This window comes from Macrobrachium nipponense, chromosome 33 (assembly GCF_015104395.2).
Source record: "Macrobrachium nipponense isolate FS-2020 chromosome 33, ASM1510439v2, whole genome shotgun sequence".
Taxonomy (NCBI): Eukaryota; Metazoa; Arthropoda; class Malacostraca; order Decapoda; family Palaemonidae; genus Macrobrachium; species Macrobrachium nipponense.
In genome coordinates this window covers 39326123-39342786 of record NC_087219.1, presented here as the reverse complement: position 1 = coordinate 39342786, position 16664 = coordinate 39326123, and positions in this window count along the sequence as shown.

The following is a 16664-nucleotide window of genomic DNA, read 5'->3' as shown; positions in this document are numbered from 1 at the left end:
ATTCCTCTTTCAAGATAAAAATAATTTAAATTCGTATCTTTCAAGATAAAAATACTTTAAATGCATATCTTTCAAAGATAAAAATAACTTAAATTCATATCTTTCACGATAAAAATAATTTAAATTCATATCTTGCATGATAAAAATAATTTAAATTTATATCTTACAAGATAAAGATAATTTAAATTCATTCATAAAATCTACCGCAGCATATAACTGAATAAATCCTACTTCTTTTATCTCTCTGCGTTTCCTTTTCTTTTCTTGAAAGAAACAGCTTTTTATGGCAACTTTGGCAACATAATAATTTATAGATAAGTATTCTTAATCATTTCAACATTTCCTTTGGTTTTCTTAAAGAAATAGAGATTTTTGTGGCAGCTTTTGACTCAGAGCATAATAACTTCCACACAATTATACAGAGGGACAGACCCATCAACCAAAGATTGAGTATTTTGTATTTATTGATATTCCCGTATTGCTACTCTTTCAAAACACAGTTACGAATTACCTTCCAAACACATAACCACAAATCCCAAAGTTCCGGGACTATGGTACAAGGTATATGCATCTCTCTCCCCTTTGCCCCCCCCCCCCATAAAAAAATTTAACTGCTTGTTGTGGGGAACTCTCAGGTAAGGTACACAAAGTCGTTATATAGAATATTTTCCTTTTCTTCCACTTGCTTCAATTCAACAGGTGCGTTGGACACGGGCTCTCACGCAGAAAAAAAGGGGGGGGGGAGAGGAGGAGGAGGAGGAGGGGAAGGAGGAGGGAGGGTGAGATGGGAAGGGGAGGGTGAGAGGGGATCCTATGGCTAATGGATACCCTTCCATTTTTCTGCTGGTCTCTCTCGCCTTGTCCCGTTCAATTTCCTTTTCATGCTCGATTTCGTCCTTATTCTCCTTTGTCTTCTTCTTATTCTTCTTCCTTCTGTTCTCCCCTTTCTTCTTCTTTATCTTCCTCCTCCTTCTCTTCTTCTTCTTTCTGTCCTTCCTTCTTCTTATTTTTCTTCTCTTCTTCTCCTTCTTCCTTCTGTCGTCGTCCTCCTATTGCCTCCCCTCCTCCTCCTTCTACTTTCTGTCCTCCTCCTCCTCCTCTCTTCTTGTCTTCTGTCCTTCCTTCTTCTTGTTCTTCTTCTTCTTCCTTCTGTCGTCGTCCTACTCCTGGCTCTCCTCCTCCTCCTTCTACTTTCTGTCCTCCTCCTCCTCCTCTGCTTCTTCTTTCTGTCCTTCCTTCTTCTTGTTCTTCTTCTTCTTCCTTCTGTCGTCGTCGTCGTCCTCCTCCTCTTCCTCCTACTTTCTGTCCTCGTCCTCCTCCTCTTCCTTCTTCTTCTTTCTGTCCTTTCTTCCTTCTTCTTCCTTACGTCTACGTCGTCGTCGTCGTCGTCCTCCTCCTCCTTCTACTTTCTGTCCTCCTCCTCCTCCTCCTCCTCCTCCTCCTCCTCCTCCTCCTCCTCACGTATCGAAAATTATTTGCAAAGCTTTCGTTTCTTTTCCAGACATATTAACTTAGTTTTGGTTCTTCTCCAACCAACTACACGAGAATGGAATTGGTGCTTATTTCTTTCTTATGTGTTCTTTGAGAGATTTTTTCTTATGATTTCTGTTCCCTTACACGTACTATAAAAAACTAGGTTTTCGAGTTGCTTTTGGCAACAATTCAGAAATAGTTTAAAGGATTTTCTGTTGAGCTTTTTCTGTTCTTACATATATATTAACAAGGGTTTCGAGTTTCTTTTGCCAATGACTCAAAATACTTACAAGGGTTTTCTTTTAAGATTTCTGTTTCCTTACAAGTATAATAAACAAGGTTTTGGAGTTTCTTTTGCCAATAACTTCAAAAATACTTAAAAGAATTTTCTCTCAAGTTTTCTCTTTACTTAAATGTATCATAAAGAAGGGTATTGAGTTTCTGTTGTCTTCATTCTCTAAAATACTTCACTGATTCATTCTCTAAAATACTTAAGTGATTCATTCTCTAAAATACTTATGTGATTCATTCTCTAAAATACTTCAGTGATTCATTCTCTAAAATACTTAAGTGATTCAATCTCTAAAATACTTAAGTGATTCAACTCTAAAATACTTAAGTGATTCATTCTCTAAAATACTTCAGTGATCCATTCTCTAAAATACTTCAGTGATTCATTCTCTAAAATATTTAATTGATTCATTCTCTAAAATACTTCAGTGATTCATTCTCTAAAATACTTCAGTGATTCATTCTCTAAAATACTTCAGTGATTCATTCTCTAAAATACTTCAGTGATTCATTCTCTAAAATACTTCAGTGAATCATTCTCTAAAATACTTCAGTGATTCATTCTCTACGGTTCTGCTGCTGAAGCAGTCATTTTGCATTTTATTATCAAGCGTTAATTTTTTTGACCCTCTTATCAATTTAATTTATAAAGCTTCAAAATTACATCTTTAAATCTAAAATAATATTCACCTTTTTACCTCTTATGTCTTCTATTTGCCTAGATATTTCTGTCTCTTGGGAAAAATGTTCATTTAGTTTTCGAAGTATTTTTTTTTTTTTTTTTTTTTTTCATTTAATCCGAAATGCTACAGGGCCCCCTGTCTCTAAAACGGTACGATATCCACGTATTTTTGAAGTTTCTGTCCTTTTACGCTATTTCAGTCTGCCTGAATGTTTTAAAAGCTCTTTACTGGTAAAATAACAGCGTCTTTCTTCGCCTCGTTTTACTTAAAATGTTAAAAACCGCATTTCGAAGAAAATGGGAAAAAATACTTTGAAAACTAAATTAATATTATAATATATATTATGGATATATTAAATATATACATATATATATATATACACTATATAACATATATAGATATATATATATATTATATATATATATATAATATATATAATATATGTGTGTGTGTGTGTGTGTGTGTGTATAATTATATATATATATATATATATAACATATATATATATATATATATATATATATATATATATATATATATATATATATCTATATACAATTCTGTTACAAACTTCAACAAGTGATCATCATTTATTTCTATAGCATCCCCGTCACTTTCATCCATCATCTTCGACTTGTCATAATCCACCAGTCAAGCTAATTAAATACCCCTATCTATTAAATCCTCAATTTTCATGTGTATTTATCATTCACCTTTATCAATGATTAATTTTTTCCTGTTTAAAACCTCGACTTCCTCATATAAATATCAATTATTCTTATTATATTGGTCAAACGCTCTATAAAAAAAATCAACCCCTTTATGGGCAATCACCAATTACTTTCATTCATTACTACTTTCTCTTTTTTTTATCAATTCCCTTTCCTCTCGCTTTCTCTGCAACCTATCTTTTTCTTCCATTACTTTCTCGTTTTCCATTTTTTCTCATCCAATTCAATTTGCACACTTTTAATCGTTCTCTGTCTCCTTTTAATCGTCTTTGTCCTTGTTCTCCCTCGTTCCTTCGAATGGCCTCTCCTTTATCCGGGTATTTGTTCCAATTTGGCTTCGTTGTTTTCTTTATTTCCTTTTCTTGTCTTGATTTTACTCTCCTTTTTTTATGTGTCAGGCGGTTTTCTCTTCCTTGTAATTACTCTTTTATTCCATCTTTAAATAAATTTATCTCTTTGTTTTTCCATAATAATTTATAATCTGTTACAGAACTGTTTTATTTTCCTATATAAATTTATCACTTTGTTTTTCCATAATAATTATAAATTATTATGATATAAATTTATCACTTCACTTTTCCATAATAATCTATAATCTGTTACAGAACTGTTTTCTTTTCCTATCTAAATTTATCACTTCGCTTCTCCATAATAATTTATAATCTGTTACATCGCTATTCTATTTTGTTATATGAATTTATCACTTCACTTTTCCATAATAATTTATAATCTGTTACACCATTGTTTTATTTTCTTATTATATAACTTTATCACCTCACTTTTCCACAATAATTTATTTGTAAAATCACTGTTTTATTTTCTTATTATATAAATTTATCACTTCGCTTTTCCATAATACTTTATTTGTTACATCACTGTCTTATTTTCTTATTATATAAATTTATCATTTCGCTTTTCCATAATAATTTATATGTTACAACATTGTTTTATTTTGTTCTATAAATTTATCACTTCACTTTTCCATATTAATAATTTATAAGCTGTTACATATTATAGTGATTTTTATTGTGTTATGTCTTCTGACTCTCATATTTCTTTTCAATTTTCTTTTCTTAGTCATAATTATTTAAAAATTTATTTCATTGTATATCTTTTCCATCAGTAATTCTGTCATGAACCATTTATATTTGGTAGTTTTTTTCGATTTTATAATTTTTACTTGTGATAACTGTTTTTGAATTTTTATTTTTTGTATTCAGCGTAAGTGACCTCTCTAGTTGCGACGCCATTTTCCTATACCGAATGAGAGGGACACACCTATTAAGCCCCAGGGTCAACAGAGAAAAAAATAATGCCCTTGGAAGTTGTGACGCCAAAAATCGAGCACTTTTTTTTTTTTTTTTTTTTTTTTTTTTACTAAAGAAGCAAATGGGACAGGTAACCTACCTTTAACTAGCCCAGCCCCGACAGAACAAAGAGAAACAAGAAGGAAAGGGGAACAAGGAGTGGTATAACAGAAATTTAATAACGAAGGGAAAACGGAAACAGGAAGAGAATTCCGAAGCTTGGCAGTAGTGTGGAATAGTTATCAAACCGTGCAATCAGATGTTAAGGGACTTCAAAATTTTAAATGTAAGAAACGGTGGGTTGACGGGTGTTACTGGTGTCTATCCAACAAATGACGGACTACATAATTAATCTAATGGATTTCTAATTAGTATCAATTAATGAAGTATACAAGCTTAAACGATTTACGGAAAAGCAAACAGTATTATCATCATTGAACTAAGGAACCTCTGTAACGAGGCTATAATATTGACAATTAAAAGCCACAACAGTGTTAAAATATATTTTTGTACAGCGCTAAAAATTACTAGAGTAGACTTTCGGAATCTAGCTTTAGAAAAGCCTCAAAGTACAGTGCCATTTGAATGCGAGTTTATTTTGAATAATAATGATAATAATGACAATTAAAAGCCTCAGTGCGTAGCGTTAAAATATATTTTTGTACAGCGCTAAAAATTAGTAGAGTAGACTTTCGGACACTGAGTAGGACTGAAGAGGGATATCCGAAAGTCTCTCCTAGTAATTTTTAGTATTGTACAAAAACATATTTTTAACACTACGCACTGAGGCTTTTAATTGTCATTATTATCATTATCATTTAAAATAAACTCGCATTCAAATGGCACTATACTTTGAGGCGTTTCTAAGCTAGATTCCGTAGGGTAGAAAACCGACATGTGAATTACAATAAAAAAAAAACACAATAATAATAATGAAATGAACATGAATTAACATACAGCAACATAAATTATGAAAATGAAGCAGAAAATTGTGAATGACTATAAAAGTTATTTGCGACTGCCTTTAATGTTGTCTGGAAGACAGCGACGAGGAATTACGACAATAAAAATGATTGATTGATTAACTGGCTCTGACACCTACACAGAATATGGATTATTTTCTTGAAAAAATGTAATGATAATAATACAAACCTCTTGAGAAAAGGCCACAGCTAGGACTTGAAAGCACACGACTGTTAATGCTATGTAAATACTTACAAGTAAAGACGTTATACTCGGTAATCTTGTGGGTTTCTTTTTCCATCATCAGAAGTTTTTGTTTGTTTAATAATATTAATATTCGTCCATTCTTTCATATCAAGCAAAATTGCGTGTCTTTCTTTTATCGTCGAAGATGGCAATATTGAATCTAAAACTAAAAGCTTTATCTCGGTGGTATGAATACGAAAATATCTCATAAAATACCTTCGAGGAACGTCAGAATTCCATATTTCTGGGCAAAACTTGAGCCGTCAAGTACTTTACGATACCGGAGAGAATTTCAGTGATGTAAAATCTCTCTCTCTCTCTCTCTCTCTCTCTCTCTCTCTCTCTCTCTCTCTCTCTCTCTTAATAATTCTGTTTTATTAATAAAACAGAATTATTAATAAAAGCTTTCGTAGTATTAAAAGCTGGTCACAAAACACAAATTAATGGCAAAAATTCGCTGTAAATGCAGTTATATGGATAAGTGCATTCGTCGTAATAACATCTGCATAGACATAAAACAGTACTCAAGGTCACAGAACCATAAATACTGAAAGAAATTCGCTGTGAATGCAGTAATATTAAGAGTAATCAGGGTCATAAAACCCAAATTATTGAGAAAAAAATCGCTGTAAATGCAATTAACGCTGGCCGAAACTAAATAAAAGAAAAACAAAATACTGGCAAAAGTCGTTTCAAATGCAGCAATATTCAGAGAACGAAAGGTCGAAAAGGTATGATAAAAAAAATGTATACGCTCCAAATGCAGTAACATTAAAAGTACTCATGGTTACAAAACTCAAAATACTGACAAAAATTAGCTGTAAATGAAAATAACAGCATTCAAAGTTATAATAAAATATTGACAGAAAACATTCGCTATATTAAAGCCGAAGTACTGAAAAAAAAAAAAATCGCTGTAAATGAAGAAATGTTAACGCTGAGTCGAAATAACAGTACACAAGGACATAGAGCCTGGAAAGAAAAAATCGCTGTCTTACAGCATAAATATTGAGAAAAAAATAAAATCGATGTATTATAGGCTATAAATATTGAGAAAAAAAATCGATGTATTATAGGCTAAATATTGAGAAAAAAATCGCTGTATTACAACATAAATATTGAGAAAAAAATAAAATCGATGTATTATAGGCTAAATATTGAGAAAAAAAAATCGATGTATTATAGGCTAAATATTGAGAAAAAAAAATCGATGTATTATAGGCTAAATATTGAGAAAAGAATCGCTGTATTACAACATAAATATTGAGAAAAAAATAAAATCGATGTATTATAGGCTAAATATTGAGAAAAGAATCGCTGTATTACAGCCTAAATATTGAAAGAAAATCGCTGTAACGGCAGTAATATTAACACACAATCGTCTTATTGAACGAAATGATAAACAATACTCAAGGTTACAAAACCCAAAGTATTAGACGAAAATTCGCTGTAATAAAGTCAATACGAAAAAATAACAGCATTTGGAAAATAAAAAAATCGCTGTACCAAAACCGACACTTGACCAAAACACCGTAAGCAACACCAAACGCTAAGAACGACTGTTATCTCGAAGCCTAATTGAAGACATTTTACAAAGATGGAGGTATATTTCGGATCTTCGTGTCCCAGCGATATCTTCCCCCCTCGGATTATCAAGGCTGCGTTGCCATGGCAATACAGCAGAGGACTCAAGTGCCCCCCCCCCCAACCCTCTCCCCTCTGCGCTGTCTACTGTGAAACTTCAGTTAAGTCTGGGATAAGCGGATAAACAGCGAGAGAAAGGGATAAGTGGAGAATGGAATGTCCGAATCGATGCACATTTGGAATAGGAGAGCATTGTATACGTGCATATACTGCCTTTGATTTTGTAATTTAAAAAGCTTGACTTTTATAACATCTTACTATACTACAATGGGCGTTATGTCTGTCCGTCCGTCCGTCTGTCTGTCTGTCATTTAATCACGGCCAAACGGCTTGTCCGATGGTATTGAAACTTGGCAGGGTTATAGTGGGGACCCTCAAGATGGTTTATAATGGGGTTTCATCCTACCCCCTTCGGAGGGGAAGGGGGCGAGGAGGGATTCCCTGAAACGGGGCTGGTTATGCCCGTAGACTTGATAAAAAAACACTAGCGAGTCACTAATATGAAGCTGCAGATGAATATGCTTTTAGTAGGGATTGGTAAATTGCTAGTGTTTGTAATAACCCCAATGCATTCTTATCTTTTAAAATAATTTTCAATTTTTTTTTTTTTGGGGGGGGAGGGATTTCGCTGGGCACTTCGACGTCTTATAATCCAAATGAAGGACCAAACGAAGTGGTAATTCTCACGCCCGTAGGAAGATTTGAACCCGCATTTCGTGTACCAGAACGCTGACTTTATATTACTATATATTACTATATATATATATTGTATACATATATACATACATACAATATATATATATATGTATATATATATAAATATTAACCGTTTTATTTTATAATATCTCTAAGATGCGTTTGTTTTTATTAAATAATGTATATCCTAATATTTGTGTTCGTTATCTGTTTGCATCTAATTAAGGAAAACACTTTGCTGTCACCAGTTTTAGAAAGATTAAATTGTCCTTTATGGTGAAAGTCAAAATTACTTCATAACACTCAATTACACAGAAATAACTGTATTATTACATTAAAATGATAAAGCTAATTAACATTAACTATATTACTAAAATACTTTACATTCGTTCAAGACTTTAGATTGAAAAGTAATCATAATATTCCCACAAAAGAAAGGTTTTTTTCGTAACCACAGTCTCAACAATTTAAAAAATCACTTTGAATCTCTCTAAAAGAAAACATAATTAAAAAAAAAAAATGAAAATAAAAAGGGGCTGAAGCTTCTTCGGCACAATGTGGTTTTCCGTAGAGCGTACAATTGTTGTATGAAACTCTCAGCCACGGCCCATGAAACTTTCAGCCATGGCCCGGTGGTGGCCTATGTTGTTGGTACTTATAGTGGTGCCAGACGCACGATCATGGCTAAATTTAATCTTCAATAAAGTAAAAACTACTGAGGGTAGAGGTTTGCAATTTGTTATGTGTGAGGATTGGAGGGTGGATGATGAACATACCAATTTGCAGCCCTCTAGCCTCAGTGGTTTTTAAGATATGAAGGCAGACAGAAAAGTGCTGACAGACAGGCTAAGCCATAGCAATAATAATTTTCTTTAACATTATACTAAAGAAAATGCAGATTTTGCAAGACAACAGAATCGTTCGTTTCTATCGGAACTCCTAAGAAGGACTGAGTTTTCCAAGAGTCAGAACAAAATCCTACAACCTAAGGATTAGACTAAATTGTCACATGAAGCTAAAAAAAATAATAATAAAAATAAAAAAATTCCAGTTTGTGAGACTAAAATAATATAAGCAATTTAAGGGTTTGAAAAACTTGATGCTGAAAACGTTTTGCTTCCGGTGATCTTGAAAAAAAAAAATTAAAGAGTTCGGGTCTCTCTGGGATTATTATTATAGACATTTAGTATCCAGGGACTGGAACAGTTTGAGGCTTCTAGACATCCAGAGTTTAGGTTTAATATATATATATATATATATATATATATATATATTATATATATATATATATATGTATATATATGTATATAATCATGGAATACTAAATCAGTTTTCGTTTTCCGAGGATTAATAAATGTTCCGGAAACTTTCCAGACTCCATAGGATTTGGAAATATTTAAAGATTTCCATTACAGTAGTTTCAATCTTCCAGGAACTAGAAATAAGAAAGAAATGTGTACCAAGGTCTGAATTATATCACGAGATTCCGGAGGATTGAAATAAATTTAATTTGCGTCTCCCAAGTAATTTTAATCCCAGGTAATTTTAAAATCTTCGAACCTTCCGGCAGTAAGAAAAAAAAATCTTCATTCTCCCATGGATTGAAAAAGGAGTTTGAGGCTCCGAGGGAATAAGGTGAAGTTTGTATTTCCTCTGGCTAAAACAAGCCGAGTCTTATGTGGAGACACAAAAATAAGTTTAAGTCTTACAGGCACTGATAAACGTTTGAGTGACTGAGTCTTCCAGGGAAGTGTGACTAAAATAAGTTTGTCTTCCAGGGAATTTTGACTAAAATAGGTTTAGCTTCCAGGGAACTTTAACTAAAATAGGTTTGTCTTCCAGAGAATTTTGACTAAAATAGGTTTGTCTTCCAGGGAACTTTGACTAAAATAGGTTTGTCTTCCAGGGAATTTGGACTAAAATTGGTTTGTCTTCCAGGGAATATTGACTAAAATGTCAGAATTCCCTGGAAGATAAACCTAATTTAGTCAAAATTCCCATGAAGATAAACTTATTCTAGTCAAAATTCCCTGAAAGACAAACATATTTTATTCAATATTTCCTGGAAGACAAAACCATTTTAATCAAAATTCCCTGGAAGCAAACCTATTTTAGTCAAAATTCCCGGGAAGACAAACTTATTTAAGTCAAAATTCCCTGGAAGACAAACTTACTTTAGTCAAAATTCCCTGGAAGACAAACCCATTTTAGTCAAAATTCCAAAATAGGTTTGTCTTCCAGGGGATTCTGACTAAAATAGGTTTGTCTTCCAGGGAATTCTGACTAAAATAGGTTTGTCTTCCAGAGAATTTTGACTAAGGTAGGTTTATCTTTCATTTTTTGAGCCTCTGAATGACGAAAGGAAGATTCTCGCTAGATTAAAAATGTTGAGTTTCCATGAGATTATAAAAAAGATTTTAGTATCCTGGGACAAAAAAAAGTTGAATGAGTCTCATGAGACTAAACACAGGTTTGGGACTAAATGTTTGAGTCTCCCAAGAGGTCAAAGACAACTGGAATTCCCTGGTATTAAAAAGGATGGCTGAATTCGCACCTAAATTAATAAAGATGGAGAGTTGGTCTTAAACATAAGCCTGAGTCTTCCACGAACCAGAAAAGAAAAGTTTGAATATCCCGAGCCTAGAAAAAAGTTTGAGAATTGAATTGCAGGGACTACAAAAAAAAAAAAAAAAAAAAAAAAAATAAAAAAAAAAAAAAAAAAAATTCCTGGAGGACTAAAAAAATCTAAGTTTCGACAGACCAGAAAAAATCAAGTTGAATATACTGAGGCTAAAACAATAAGGCTATTATACAACTAAAATACCAAGAATCTATTATAGAAATAAGGAAGGTATTTAAAAAACCTTTAAACATCAAAAAACACAAAACAAAAAAATCTTTGGGATTTATACGACGACATTTCTCTGCCAGGGGCTGGAAAAAAATTTATTATTCTACCCAAACCTAAAAACAAGTTCAACTTCCCTCGAGACAAAAAAAAATTAATTTGCAGGATTCAGGAGAAAAAAATCTAAGAGTACTATAAAATGTCTGCGCTTCGTATGAACTAGAATTAGGAGCCTGATTGTCCTCGTACTAAAACCAAACATTTATGCTTACTGACTAAAAAATATGGGCCTGAGTCTCTGAGATATCCTAGGAACTAAGAAGACTTTGCAATCTTCCAGGAACTTGGAAAATTTTAAAATTTTCCCAGTCTTCTGAGACTAAACTTGGATAAGAAATAGATCTAAAAGATGTTTACCTATGCTGCGAAAAAAAAATTAGTCTGAGATTTTCCAGGAACTAGGAAAGCTTTGAGTTGAAACTGAAGTAAATCTTGAGATGACGCCATAGACGTGGAGGCTTCGGGCCACCTGAACTGAATCGGATGCCACGAACCTGGCAATAGCAAGTGGTCGGAGAGTCCGACGGACTCCGCCCACTTTTGGTCGGTCGATATAACCCCATAGACAGCGAGATTTACCTCCGGTTCCATTGACTTGATCCGGCGATCGTAACGTCTGTGGGGCCCTTAAGAGTAAGTTAGACTGCAAAACAGTTTCAGTGTTCTAAGACTTCAAGAAAGTTTGAGTTTCCCACAGATGAAAAGTTTGAGTTTGCTAGAACCAAGAATGGCTCCTGAACCTGAAAGAAATATTTCAATCTCCCAAGGACAAAGCGTTTTTGGGTCAGCTCGCACTAAAAAAAATAATAATAAAATAAAAGTGAGTCTACAAGTTAAAAAACTCGAATCTTTCTTAAGCTTAGTGAAGTTTGATGTGTCAGAGAGAGAGAGAGAGAGAGAGACCTTACCTTACCTTACAGACCTTACAGTTCGTTCGGGTTGCCCCAGGTCCCTCAGTGTGAGGCGCCTCTAATGTCTACCAGAGAGTTGCTAGTACATCTTCCGGTATATTTTGCATCTTCCAATCTTGGATGGTCTGGGATGCAGTTTAGATATTTGTCGAGCTTATTCTTACATCTACGCTCACTCCTGATATATTCCTCAGATGAGCTGGCAACGCATTGAATAGACGCTGCATTATCGATGCTGGTGCGTAGTGGATTAATGTTCTGTGTGCTTTCCTTATTTTTCCTGGTATAGTTTTGGGCACTATTAATCTACCTCTGCTTGCTCTTTCTGATATTTTTAGTTCCATGATATTTTCTGTTATTCCTTCTATCTGTTTCCATGCCTGAATTATCATGTAGCGTTCTCTTCTTTCCTTTCTAGACTATATAATTTTAAGGATTGTAGTCTTTCCCAGTAGTCTAGGTCCTTAACTTCTTCTATTCTAGCTGTAAAGGACCTTTGTACACTCTCTATTTGTGCAATATCCTTTTGATAGTGTGGGTACCATATCATATTGCAATATTCAAGTGGACTACGAACATATGTTTTATAAAGCATAATCATGTGTTCAGCTTTTCTTGTTTTGAAGTGCCGTAACAACATTCCCATTTTTGCTTTACATTTTGCCAACAGAATGGCTATTTGATCATTGGCATAACATGTTCCTATTCATTCATCACCACAACCAAGGTCTTTAACTGCTTCCTTAGTTTGTGTTGTCTCATTATTAGGTCCCCTATATGCATATAGCTTTCCTTCTCTGTCTCCTAAATTTATTGATTCAAATTTATCAGAGTTAAATACCATCCTATTTACCTCTGCCCAATCATATACTTTGTTAAGGTCTCTTTGTAGAGCGTTCCTATCTTCATCACAAGTAATTTCTCTACTTATTCTTGTGTCATCAGCGAAACTACTCACTACCGAATCCTTAACATTACTGTCTATGTCTTCAATCATAATAACAAACAATATTGCAGCTAGCACCGTACCTTGTGGCACACCGGATATTACCTTGGTTTCATCCGATTTCTCATCGTTTGCAATAACTATCTGTTTTCTGTTGTGTAAAAATTCTTTTAACCATCTTCCTACTTTATCTACGATATTGTGTTTTCTCATTTTCTTTGCTAATATATTATGGTCTACTTTGTCAAAAGCTTTTGCAAAGTCTAGATAAACCACATCTGTTTCATTTCCGCTTTTCATATTTTTGAATATGTTCTCACGGTGGACTAACAGTTGGGTTTGTGTACTTTTTCCGGGTACGAAACCGTGTTGTCCTATATTAAACAAATTATTTTTTATTAAATGTTTCATAATATTTTTCTTCATTACCCTTTCATACACTTTCATAATATGTGATGTTAGACTCACAGGCCTATAATTACTTGCCTCTAGTCTTGATCCACTTTTGAAAGTAGGGGTGATATATGCTAATTTGTGCTCATCATAAATCTTGCCTGTATCTACACTTTGTCTTAATAATATTGCAAGTGGCTTTGCAATAGAATGAACTACTTTCTTTAACAAAATAGCAGGGACTCCATCCGGCCCTGCAGCAGCTCCATTTTTAATTTCATTAATTGCCTGCACAATATCAGCTTCATTAATTTCTATGTCAGCTAAATATTCACTATTTTCGTCCCTTACTTCTATATCATTATCTATTCTAGGGGTGAATTCTCTCTTATATCGTTCTGCCAGTATGTTGCAAATTTCCTTTTTTTCATTCGTAATCTCCCTTCAATTTCTCAGAGGGCCTATTTCTATTCTTCTTTTATTCATCTTCTTCGCATATGAGTATAATAGTTTGGGGTTTTGCTTGATATTTAATAGGGTTTTTCTTCCAAGTCCCGTTTTTCATTTTCTTTTGATTGTATAATCTTTTGTTCTGCATTTTCTATCTTACTTTTTAGTTCTATAACTTTCCATGCATTTTTTTCTTTTGCAAGACCTTTTTTCCACTTTCTGATTTTCTGGAACAAGATCCTTCTGTCTCTTGGTATGCATGAATGATGTTTACTTTTCTTCTTCGGTATATATTTATCCACTATTTTCTCCAATATTTTATATAATATCTCCGTATTTACCCTTATGTCATCACTTACGAAAATGTTATCCCAATCTTTGTTTAATTCTTCATTAATTTCTGACCATTTTATATTTTTACTGTAGAAGTTGTATTTTCCATATCCTTCCCACTTTTTCATTTCTTGCTTATCTCTATTTTCACTTGCTTTGGAATGAACTGTTAATTCTATGACATTATGATCTGAAATACTCGCATTATAACTATTATTTCTTTAACATAATTCATCTCGTTCACAAATACTAGGTCTAAAGTATTTTCCTTTCTTGTTGGCAGGTGATTTATTTGTTGAATGTTTGTATTCTAGTAGCATATCTAATAGCTTTTCAAATTGCCTCTTATCTTCTGCACTACTATTACTCTCTTTTATATGTATAAGTACAACCACAGTCTCCTACTCGTTCTTTCCATTTCTACGAAAGGAAAGTTGAAGTCACCAGATAGGATAATAGTCCAGTCCTTGTGATTTCTACATATATCATCCAATTTTTTCAATTATTAAGTCAACTCTTTAGTATTAGGGAGGTCTATATATTACTATGTTCATCAATTTTTCAGATTCAAATTCTACCGCTATTAGTTCACATGTTCTAGTGACTATATTTCTCATATATTTTTCCTTGTTTTTTGTCTTTCCCATATATTGCGGTTCCCCCTTGATTCCTATTTTTTCTATCTGATCTATAAGTTTGGAACCCTTTTATTTGATCATCATTCCCAGTCTCTAGGAATACCAGGTTTCACTTATATTCATTATATCTATTTTCTTTTCATTTTGGGTTAGTTCTTCTAAGTACTCTATTTTTCTTTTTGAGTTACTCGTAACTAAACCCTGCGCATTCATCACTATGATGGTTTGCGTGTTTTCTCCTTCATTTAATATTGGTAGTAATAAGGATTTTCCCATGTCTCTTTTTTGTTCTGGTATGTTGTTCTTTTTTCATTTCCAGAAATTCTGACATTAAAAAATCCAACTTTTCCATAATATTTGATCTTCCTTCATCATAATTATTCATTTTGTGTCTGAATCTGCAATTTTCTCCGTTTCTGCAATATCCTCTTGCATAATAAATACAGTTATTATCTCTTGAGTAGAATTTCGGAGCTGATGCTTTGAAATTTTTTGCTGACACCTCTGCATATCTCATTGGTGGTTTGCTTTTCTCTTTTACCTGATATTCTTGATTTCTCTCTTTATTTGTTTCTTTCTTATTTTGGATTTTATTACTTGGTTGGTTATTTATTTGATTATGATTCATGGCTACAGGGTGCATATATTTGCATTTTTTGTCGAACTTACATCCTTTTCCTTCTTTTAGGTTTTTACATATTTTTGGATGCAGATCTCTGCAATCATCCCCATAGCCATCTAAGTATGCACATCTTTACCATATATTTCATAGTTTTGACATACCTTAGGATGTTTGTAGTAACAATCTTTCTCCAAATCTGCAATTCCCTCTTTTCAAAAGGTTGCAGATTTTGTCTTTCTTGTCTATTTTTTCCTCTTTCCCGTCATTGTGTAGATCTGGGTAGAGCCTCTTCGGGATTTGCTTTTCTGTTGTCATATCGTAATTTATTTCTTCGTAGGTATGCTGCTTTATTGCCTCATATGTAGTATCAATGAGTATCTCTGCATCCATACTTTTATCTTGTTCTTTGTTTTCCTTATTTTTTTCTGTCATTTCATTTTTGTTTACTTCTCTTCCGTTTTCCTCTCTTCTTCTTCTTTTCTTCTTCTTCCTCTTCTTCTTCATCCTCAACTATTTGTACATTCAATCTTGATTTAATAACATTGTCTATCCATGATAGACATGTTGAACAAAAAATTCTTGTATCTTTTCTCAAATCCTGGAACTAGAAAAATATTTGCTTTTCTTCCGGACTACAGAACAACACTTTGAATTTTATCCCTAAAAACGACACGTTGAGTCTTATGGGACTATAGAAAAAAGTTTGCACTTCTTGAGAGAAAACAAACTTTGAGTCTTAAGGGACTTCAAAATAGTTTATCTCTTTGGATTAAACAAGTGGGAGTTTTCCAAGGACTAGACAAAATATCTGAGTTTCATGGACATAAATCGTTGCTAAAATGTGATAAGAGGTGTACTAGTGGCTGTCTGTCTATAAAAAAAAAAATGATGGAAATACAGGATTGGGACTGAAAAATCACTCTGATATAATCTAATGTTACCATGATAATCTGCACTAAAAAAAAATTTAAATTTCTCATCACAGAATCTCTAAAAAAACTAAATACCCTCCCATACGAGAATTAATATTACAGTCCAGATTAAAAAAGAAGACTAAATAGGAATGGAATTGATTGAACTGAATTGAATATAGACTTTAAGCCCACGGCCAAGCACTGGGACCTATGAGGTCATTACACACTGAAAGAAATTGACTGTGAAAAGGCTTAATAAGTGTAACAGGAGGAAAACTTTGCAGTTGCACTAAGAATCAATTGTTAGGAGAGGGTGGAAAGTAAGATAGAAGAAAGAGAATATGAGAGGAGGTACAGCAAAAAGAACAAAAAGGGTTGCAGCTAGGGTCGAAAGCACGCTACAAAGAACCTTAAGTAATGCCTACAGTGTACCAGATAAGGTGCACTAACGGCACTAGCCCCTACGGGAGTCAATGGAAGGCTGGATCCTACAGAGTGTCTGAGATGCTTGAACC